The 10234-nt window shown below is 31.9% G+C and overlaps 1 non-coding gene and 1 pseudogene across 1 annotated transcript; both read right to left on the reverse strand.

Annotated features, from left to right (window-relative positions):
• Positions 1-1946: 1946 nt before the first annotated feature.
• Positions 1947-6649, reverse strand: LOC131177378 (putative leucine-rich repeat receptor-like serine/threonine-protein kinase At2g19230; annotated as a pseudogene).
• A 3254-nt stretch (positions 6650-9903) lies between these two features.
• On the reverse strand, positions 9904-10010 carry LOC131177379 (small nucleolar RNA R71). Its single transcript, XR_009146900.1, has one exon. It is a non-coding gene; the product is annotated as a small nucleolar RNA R71 (small nucleolar RNA).
• Positions 10011-10234: the final 224 nt, after the last annotated feature.

Consider the following 10234-nt stretch of genomic DNA (forward strand, 5'->3'; position numbering starts at 1 on the left):
ATAATAATAATAATAATAATAATAATAATAATATAGAGAGATGAACTAGATTTAATTCAATTATAAAAAGTAACTCAAGAAGAAGGATTGTCTAATTCCTAAAACTTGAGGTATACAAGCAAAATAACATATACAAATGACTCAATATGTAGGTAAGAGTAGGTTCTAATATATAAAGAAAATATATTGAATGGAACTTAACCCCAACAGTTAACTAAGTGGGGGAGAAATGCTCAAGTTCTTATATTTAAATTCTTCTCTTATTTCAAAGGAAAAAATATTAAAAAAATCCTGTACTTTCAAAAAATTTTCAATTATATCATATACTTTAAAAATCACCGGTTAAAATCAACACTTTGGAAAGTTATATAATTATATCCCACCATTATTCAGTCTATTAAGTGACTAGTAAAAATGCTACATCATACCAATAGTAAGTTATAATTGCATAACATTCAAAAGTATATGATTTAATTAGTAATTTTAAAGTACATGTTATAATTGCCCAAAAAAATTGGAAACACAGTTTTTTTTGGTAATTTCACCAAAAATTAATGATAATCCATTTTAATTTATATAAAATTTCAAATGACTTTTAAAATTAAGAGTTAATTAATAATTTAATTTGGATTACTCTTAATTAATAATTTAATTTGGATTGATTTAATTAACCTGAAAATGTTTTAATATGAAAATATAATAAATTAGTAGTTAAAGAAATAAAAATAAAAAAGGAGAGATTAAATGACATAAAAGGAAGTAATATTAGAATATTATAATATTTTTAATATTAATATAGAATTGATTTTGAACATAAATGAATGGTAAAAAATGATCTATATAGCCAACATTAACTAGTTGGAAATATTTATTGTTATTGTTATTGTATATATTTTAATTAATTATATATAAATTTATGGTAAACGTTTAAGGGATATATATATATATATATATTGTCTTTAGATTATGCTAGGATGATAATGTATAAAGTACTTGATATGTTGTGTAAATATAGTGTTTATTTTAATTAATTTTATAAGTTTTCAACCATTTCTAATATCTTTTGTAATTAATTTTCATATACTTACAGTAGTTTTGCAAGTTTTCTTTATCTTAACCCAATTTTGGTGTTTTATTCTATTAGGGGTGAAAAATGATGAAAATGTTGAAAAGCAAGTTGAGTGAGGCAATTGGAATCATTATGGAGCATTCACACCTTGAAAGAGGAGTCAATTCACACCCTGGGGCGTGAAACTTACAGCAACATGAAAAAAAAAATGAAGAAATTTCATGAAATTGTGGCCATGTGAGAGTTCATGCCCAGGGCATGAAAAGCACCATCACGCATGCCCAGGGCATAAGACATGGATAAGGCATACTTTCTCCTTCTAAGGGTCTTCACATGTGGAAAGGAAGAGAGAGAGAGATAACAGAACGGTTTTTTGGGCGATTCTAGCAGCTCCACACATCATTCTTTATCCCCAAAAGTCCCAAACACTATATAGAATCCATCTTTGAAGGAGAATCAAGCTTTTGAATGAAATTTCTTGAAGATTTGGCTCTTGGAGGGAGATTTCCACCATCAACCATCATAGTGTTTTCTTTTTCTCTTATTTCATTGCTGAATCGGGCTTCAGGTAGTTCTTGAAAGGGAGTTAGGGTTGGTAGGAGGAGGATTCCGAATTGGCTTGGCAGCATTTCTTGTTTTTAGTGACGTTAGCCATTTACCAGAGTTGGGAAGGGTTGACAGTTAGCAAGTTAACCCGAAAATTTTTAATTTTCATTCACGGTGTTTTTTATGAAAATTTTATGAGTGACCTCGCGTGTAATATTTACACAAATAAATTGATGTTTTGATATATATATATATATATATATATATATATATATATATATATATATATATATATATATATATAAACAAACACGAAAAGAAATTAGCAATATCATTTCAAATTGAAAATATTAGCAACTAGTCCATCTCTAAAAAGAAAAAAAAAATGCTTAAAAAAAAAAGAAAATATTGATCGACCAGCAGAGTGAGACTACCTTGGACTAGGAGCCATTTCAGTGTCAAGTGAATTGATTGATATTGTCCTTCCTCTGTCCATTTTCTGAGATCCAAGAATAGGTGTTACTATAGCCAAACATTCCTTTAGTTCAATCAATACATCACTCATGTCTGGCCTTCGAATTGCAGTACTCAACACACAGGACAGGGCTATCTCCACAACCTTCCAAGCGGAATTGGTGTCAAAGTTGCCTTGTAGCTTGGGATCAACAATGCTTCCGATATCACCATTTTCAATTATTGGTGTAACCCACTGTTGTATTCGAATGATTTCTCCATTTATGTCTCTTTTTATGGCAGGCTGACCTGTTATCAACTCAAGTAGAATGATTCCAAAGCTGTATACATCACTTTTTTTATTATAGTTTCCTGATGCCTGAGCACTATTTGAAAGATGAAAGTAACTGGATATCAGCAGACCATTAGCTAATTAAACAAGTTAGAGATCATTAGAATAAATATAAGGCTGAACACCTACTCAGGATCCAGGTAGCCGAATGTGCCTGCAGGACGAGTTGTTATATGTGAACCACTTTCATTTGTGAAAGCTCTTGATAGCCCAAAATCAGCTATCTTTGCCTGTAATTTTTCATTTAACAAGATGTTGGAAGTCTTTAAATCCCTGTGGATTATAGGTGGCTTGCAACCATTATGTAGATACTCCAATCCTGCAACTCCATTTAGACATTGGTTAACATAAAGGAGTAAGAAATTATCAATGATGGGAAAAAAAATTAACGAATATGTAATGGATCAGCTAGAGAACCTTGTGCTGCATCTGTTGCAATATGTAATCTCTCATCCCAATTCAAAATACTTCCACTTGTCCCTGCAATCAAAATATCTCTCATCCCCAATCTTTTGTTTTAGTTGCTGTTGTTGGGGAAATGAATGCATACAATATATATGTTCTGAATTGTATAAAGTAATTTTTAGAATATTTAATGAAGTATGGAATAAGATTAGAGAGAGGTACTTTTACCAATGCTCCTTCATTGAAAAAGTCAATTTCAAGTTAGAGCAGCATACATAGACAAATGAATCATGTGATTAAGAGTTTTTATATCAGTTACCTGCTAAATGCTCACACAAATTTCCGTTAACCATGTACTCATAAATCAGTGCCTTATTGTGACGGTCATCACAGTAGCCAATTAGAGAAACCAAGTTCCTATGATGAACAATCATCAAGAGTTGTGCCTACACTTCAAATTGCTTACCCATTTTAGCTAATATATGGCATATATATTAAAGTTATGATTCAAAGAAAGAATAAATAATGCAAATTAACATAGAACTTGAAGAATCTGACCTCAGCTTGAAATTCCTTATAGCCTTCCCTTGAATATTGAGAAAGCAATTTGACTGCAACTTGAGTGTTATCTTTCAGAGTCCCAAAGTAAACCTTTCCGAACCCTCCTTCTCCAATGATTGTTTCAAAGTTATGAGTAATACTAACAATCTCTGAATAACTAAAGGACTGATTATTTGAAATTACTGATCCTTCCTTCTTAGCTTGTGATGTTGCTGGGAAAGCATCAAAATAGATGGAGTTTGAATGATACAAATGGAGAGAGAAAAAATAGTTGTAAAATCATCCTTGCATAAATGATTGTAAAATGAAAAATTACCTTCTTGTCTTTTCATTCTCCGAAAGACAAATATAGTGCTGAGGAAGAGAAGCACCATAACTATTGCAATGGATGCAATAACTGGAAGAAGAAAATTGTGCTTCTTTTTCTCACACGAATCTGTCTGGCAAAGATGTGGATTTCCGTTCAAACTACCATTAAGCATAACATCATTAAATATCCTAGTGATCAATTATCATATGACTGACAATAGTGTCATTAGATGTTGTTTCCTACGGTGGAAAAGCAATTGAAAAGAGGCAGAAAGAAAAATGAAAGCATTAATTTGGACACAGTAAAGTTCTGAACAAGTATATAGATTAGCTAATATTGAAGGATGTAAGATAGCTCAAACCTCAGCTGCAATAGTCCATTGTTAGATTTTTGGACAAGAGGCAGAGGAACTGAACCTGTGAGCTTGTTTACAGATAAATTTCTGAAAAAAAAAAGAGAAAAAAAAGAGACCATGAAGTAAATCACCTGCATACTCTAAGCTGAAATTTCTCAAGGCAATATCAAAGCTCATTGACTTACAGAACAGTTAAATTTGGTAGGTGTGCTAAAAATTCAGGAACTCTTCCAGTCAGTTCGTTGCTTGATAAATCTCTAAAAGAAAAAGAAACGACTTGTTATTAGAATTTTTTTTTTTTCTTCATGAATGGATGCCATAGAAATATGCACATATAGACTTGTATTGCATAAAAGGCATGCATGTAGTGATAAACTTTTATCTTCATTAATGTAACTGAAACAGCAGATTGCACTGGGCTTGCTGGTGTTTGTGTGGAATGTAACTCAGAACAAAAAATTTATTACAAGTCAATTAATACTTACAAGGACTGTATCGCTTTGAGATTGGAGAATGAGGAAGAAATCTTTCCTGTCAATTTACTAGCACTGAGGTTCCTGCTCATGATTTGCCCAGTAAGAGAAAGATATGGTGCCATTATCTAAATAATGGTATGCACTCCAGGTGTTTTAGTAATTAATTGGGAAACTTTATCAAAGTAGAAGCATTATATCTTGATAAAAATTATAATATGCTGTTGGCGATTGTTATCAGAAGGATATTTTGAAAATGCACTCACAGAGAGATGATCCTAGGAGAATTGCTGTCAAAGCTGCAGCTCAAGCCGGTCCAAGTAATATCACTTGGCAGACATGGGTCTCCTTGCCAGTTATCATCTTTATTAATCTTGTACGTTTGCTGGATGGTCATTATAGCATCAACTGCGATCATTCGTGAGAAATAGCAAAAAGTGAGAAAAGAAATGATCATGTAAAATTGCAAAGCGGCGGAGAAATATTGCATATTGAACGATCCTACCATCTGCTGGGTCTGTGGGTGAAGCAGGGGGCGGCGTTACATAGAAAATCTCTAAGCCGTTGAGGATAGGTGGAAGGTCAGATCGTACAGTTGAATTGACAAGAATCTCAATCAATCCAGTAAATCGTGATTTGCGAGGTCCAGAACAAATGGTGAGTGGCTTCAAGTATTGGATGGTGAATTCCATAGTTGACACCGTTGAAATTGATGGTGAATTCCCTTCTTGCTTTGCCTTGTGAAATTTGTAATATTTCGGCGAAGTGAAAGCAGGCATAGTATTCAAAGTCCGGATTGTACGTTTGGAGAAAGTAGGGGTGAAAAATTGATCTGAGAGGACTTCGTGGTTGGGCTGCAGTTCTTAAAACTTCAACTGGTGTTTTAAGGGTATTATTGCTGCTCTTGACGTCAATATTTGAGGTGGTGTTCAATGAAATCAAATAATCAGGGGTAAATGTTGACCAAAAGCGATCCTACACATCACCCTTGTACCTGAAACCGTCATAATTGTCCTGTTACAATTATTTATGCAATAATATATTTTGTATTATTTTGTTTCATTTAATTTTGATTGAAACCCAAACTTAGATTTTTTTGAATATCTTCCATATCACTGCTATACAAAAACAAAATAAGTTAATAGCATCAATTCTATAATTATAAGGATAAAAAAAAAAAAAAAAAAAAAGAAAAGGCTACAATTTACCTGACTGTCCTATTGGTTGAGTTGCCAAGGTCATATCGTTCCAATGTGGATAGGGATCTGGACTCGATTCTATAAATGGAATGGTTCAGATGCCTCAATTCCAATGCTGAAATGAAAGGTGTTCCAGAGAAAGTATTTACGAGACACACATTAATATCATCAATTAAAGAAAAATAAATAATCTCATAGAAAATTGGTTGCGATGCATTGAAAGGTTGCACCGTCGCCCAAAGATCAACACCGATATACATATCAAACTTTGTAGATTGATTCTTGGCATCATAATTCCCATATTGGAAGAATGCTTTGATGAGGTAATTTTGATTTTTGCCTTGCTGAGGTCTCAATGTGTAGCAATTCTTTCTTCCTTTCGGAAAGAACCTTACACTTCGAAATAAACGTCCAAAATAAGGATCCTCATCTTCATACTCAGGAGATACGTACTTATTTTCTCCTGTACTTATGAAATCCTTGTCAGACTTGTAAAATATTTCAGTTTTCTCGTCGAAATAATCTTGATCCACCCCACAATCAATGCTTATGAAACCTTCGAATTTTTGGAAAAAAAAAAAAAAGAGTTAATTGGATATGCAAATTAGCAGTATCAGAAACCGCTAGAAAACACAAACTTCAACCAACAGCACCAATAAACAGAACAGAATCGCTATTCGAACGTAAGCCAATACAGAATTTTCAACGAAGTCCGGCAAAAGAGAAAAACATAAAAGAGCAAGAAGTACGTAGGATATAAACAGATGCAGTAAGTTGCCCCTACCAGAGGTATTAGCGGCAAGCTTTCTTCTTTCAGCGAGCTCATCATTATTTGCTGCAGCTAGTTTTAAGTTTCTGAAAGTAGCAGGCAGCAGGACAAAGATTAGGCATAGTGTAACTGAAAGCAGAGCTTTGCGTCCATCCATGTTCCTTCTTTCCTGACAATTTTTTAATTATTTCTGGTCATACAAGTCCAGGCCCTACAAGTGTAAATTTGAGATATATAAGTGGTGTCTGGGAGGGACTGCTTAATTATATAGAGGGAGAGAGAGATTTTTTCACTTTAGTCACACACATATACAGAAATTAAATTGTGAAATCAACTTTGGACGAAAACAATTTTCTATTTCTAATTAGTTTAGATATTAAATAAAATTTTCTTATGTTTTTTATTTTTACTCACTTAAATTAGATTATTAGATTTTAAGATTTATACATTTACATCCACTAGAGGTTTATTTTTCTTTTCCACTTTTTTTTTTATTTTTTATGAATTTTTAATTTACGTAAATTTTTTTTCTTTAAATATATTTATATTATTTATGAAATTATAACAAAATGATAGTAGATAAAACATGAAAATAAATTCAAATAATGGAAGTTAATAAATATGATAAATACTGATATTATATATCTATTTTTTTTATTAACACTATCATTAAAAATGTCAAAACAAATCATTAAGGTAGCACAATAATAATAATGGACGCTAAGATTTAGCAGTAAAATAAAAAGATGAAAACAATTTTTTATCTAGACCCGATCAATAGTTAATTGCGAACTTATATTGTGGGATTCTTCGAGTTTTTACTCTCCAAATAAACTTGTTGATATCAAATAAGAAAAGAGATATTCATTCATATATAAGGAGATAATAAGTGCAAATTTAGAGAATTCTATGATTGTGAAGAACAAAAGAATATTTAAAAATAGAAGTACCATATTTTTATATGCATCGATTTATTGTCAATAACATAAAAAAATAAAAAAAATAAAAGAAAATAAGATGAATAAATAAACTCTTCATAATAAAAATTGATTATATTTCCAAGGATACAATGATACATGCATTTTGCATAGTCATTTAGGTTTAATTTCATGGCCATTTTATTAAATTATTAGTCACTTTTAGTCAATTTTATTAGTTATTTAGATAGTTTTTCATGATTGTCAATTTTTAGATTAATTTGTAATTTTACTTTATTTTGTAGGAAAAATAGTGTTTTTGAGAGACTAAAAAAGAAATTTTGCCAATGAGAAGTGATTTCTACAGCCAAAGATATCAAAAATAAGTTTGAAAGCTGAAGTATGCAGTGGCCAAATTGCGCATAACTTGCAGCATAAGTTGTGCAGTTCTGCACAGGGAGAAGAAGCAATTTTTCCATTCCTGCTGAAAATCTGCATAAGTCACTGCATGACTTATGCAGGCTTACTCATTGCTTATGCAGCTTCACACAGAGGGCCCAAAAACTTGCCGAAAACTGCATAAGGGACTGCATAATTTATGCAATCCACTTATGCAGTTTCATAGAGTCTTCATAATGAGCTGGCAGAAGATTTCCTCATGAAAACTACACCTCAAACACACCATTTTAGGGCTACTTGTTAGAAAAAAAAAATATATATATATATATATATATATATATATATATATATATATATATATATATATGTTCTTATCTCATTTTAGAAAGGGAGGAGGAGAAAAAAAGAGCAGCAGCAGGGGAAGAGTCAGAAAACAGAGCAAAACGTCACCTCTCCATTTCTAGACCAGATTTGGAGTTTTCTTCCCTTCTTCCCTATTTCCTACCTTTCTTGTATTGGGTTTCTTAGTTCTTAGCTTAGATTTAAGATTTATTTCCATATCAACTCAGAATTTATTGTAAATATTATGGATAGTGAGTAGTTTTCATTAGATTTTGGAGTGGAGATCTAATATTTGAGATATTTTGTGGATTTTGATTGGGTAATCCATATTTTGTGGTTTTAATGAAGTTTTATTCATTTCTTGTGTGCTCAATGACATGCTTAGTGTAGGATCCCATTAAGTATTGTTTTTAATCCGTGGTTGAAGCACCGAAAGGAGAGAACCTTATAATAGATAATCAAGAAATTGGACTTAATTAACTTAGATCTAGAAATAAACTAAGGATTAAGAGGATTTACAGATTAATTAAGGAACTTAATGGGTCTTGATTAATTTTAACTCCACGAAAGTAGGATTAGATTGATTAAGGCACTCTTTGTCCCACTCGAAAGAGTATTCAAAGGATTTAAGAATTAATCTCCTTAAAACCCGTAAATTCTATAAGATTGGGTAACCAATTTAAAAATCCCAAAATAGCTTGAATATGAACCCCTAAACTCCGGAATCGCCTCTTTTATCATTGTTAATTTCTAATCGAATTTAATTACTTGCCATTTTAAATCTTACCATATTTCAATTTGCTTATTTTAATTTGATGCAAATTTAGTTAAATCATTACATTGTTGAATAGATTATTAATTTTGCTCATATAGATTTCACACTCTAATTTCTATCAATTTATTGCTTTAATTTCAAAAATAGTTCAAATTAGTCAATTTTTATATCAAAAATTCGATCATAAACACAACTCCTTGTGGGAACGATATCTTTTCTATATTACTTGTACGACCCGTGCACTTGTGATTGGGCCACATCAAGTTTTTTGCTCCATTGCCGGGGAGTTGTTTGTTTAAGATTGAATTCTTGATTATTTCAGTTGTTTATAGTTTTATCTTTGTTATCTTTTCATTTTGTGTTTGTTTATTTTTTTTTAGGTACTCTTAATCTTTTATGAGAAGAGCTAGAAGCACAAGTAACACATCCTTATTGTTTAATTCTGAAATTGAGAAATTTTGTAGAGCCAACAAGAAAGAAACCTTGAGAGCAATTGAAATTGAAGCAGACATGGCTGATGAAAGAATTAGAATTGGTGGTGATAATGTTGAAAATGATCGAAACAATGAAAATGCAGCCCAAGGTGAAGAGGTTGTAAATGCTAATGTGCCTAGGGGAAGTATGATGGATCATGCATTTCCTCATTTTGATGATTTGAGAGAGAGTATAGCAAGACCAAGAATTGATGAAAAAAGCTACATGATGGATTTTGGAGTTCTTTAAATGATTCAAAATTCCCAATTTGGTGGACATCGTTCAAAAAATCCACACACACATCTAAAGAAGTTCGCTATGATTTGTGATATGCAAAAACAACCTGGAGTATCTGATGATGCAGCAAGATTGAAGCTATTCCCATTCTCTTTGAAGGATAGAGCATTGTATTGGCTTGATTCTTTACCTCACAACCCTATTACAAATTAGGAGCAACTCACTGATGCATTTTTTGCACAATATTTTCCACCTGGAAAAACTCAAGAATTGAGGAATCAAATGACAGCTTTCAGACTAAGAGAAGATGAAACTCTCTATGAATCATGGATGAGATGGAAGGAATTAAAGAGACAATGCCCACATCATGCCATTCCAAAATGGATGATAAATCAGAATTTTTACACCAATGTTACTCCTGCAATTAGAGGGATTATTGATGCTCAAACAGGAGGAGAATTTATTATGAAGCATGAAGATGAAGCTTATGAGCTATTGGAGAAAATTGCAAAGAATACTCATCTTTGGAGTAGTCCAAGAGGACCGGCTCCAACTCAAAATAGGCAAGCTGCTAGAATGTATGACCTTGATCCATTTA

This window comes from Hevea brasiliensis, unplaced genomic scaffold (genome assembly GCF_030052815.1).
Source record: "Hevea brasiliensis isolate MT/VB/25A 57/8 unplaced genomic scaffold, ASM3005281v1 Scaf430, whole genome shotgun sequence".
Lineage (NCBI taxonomy): Eukaryota > Viridiplantae > Streptophyta > Magnoliopsida > Malpighiales > Euphorbiaceae > Hevea > Hevea brasiliensis.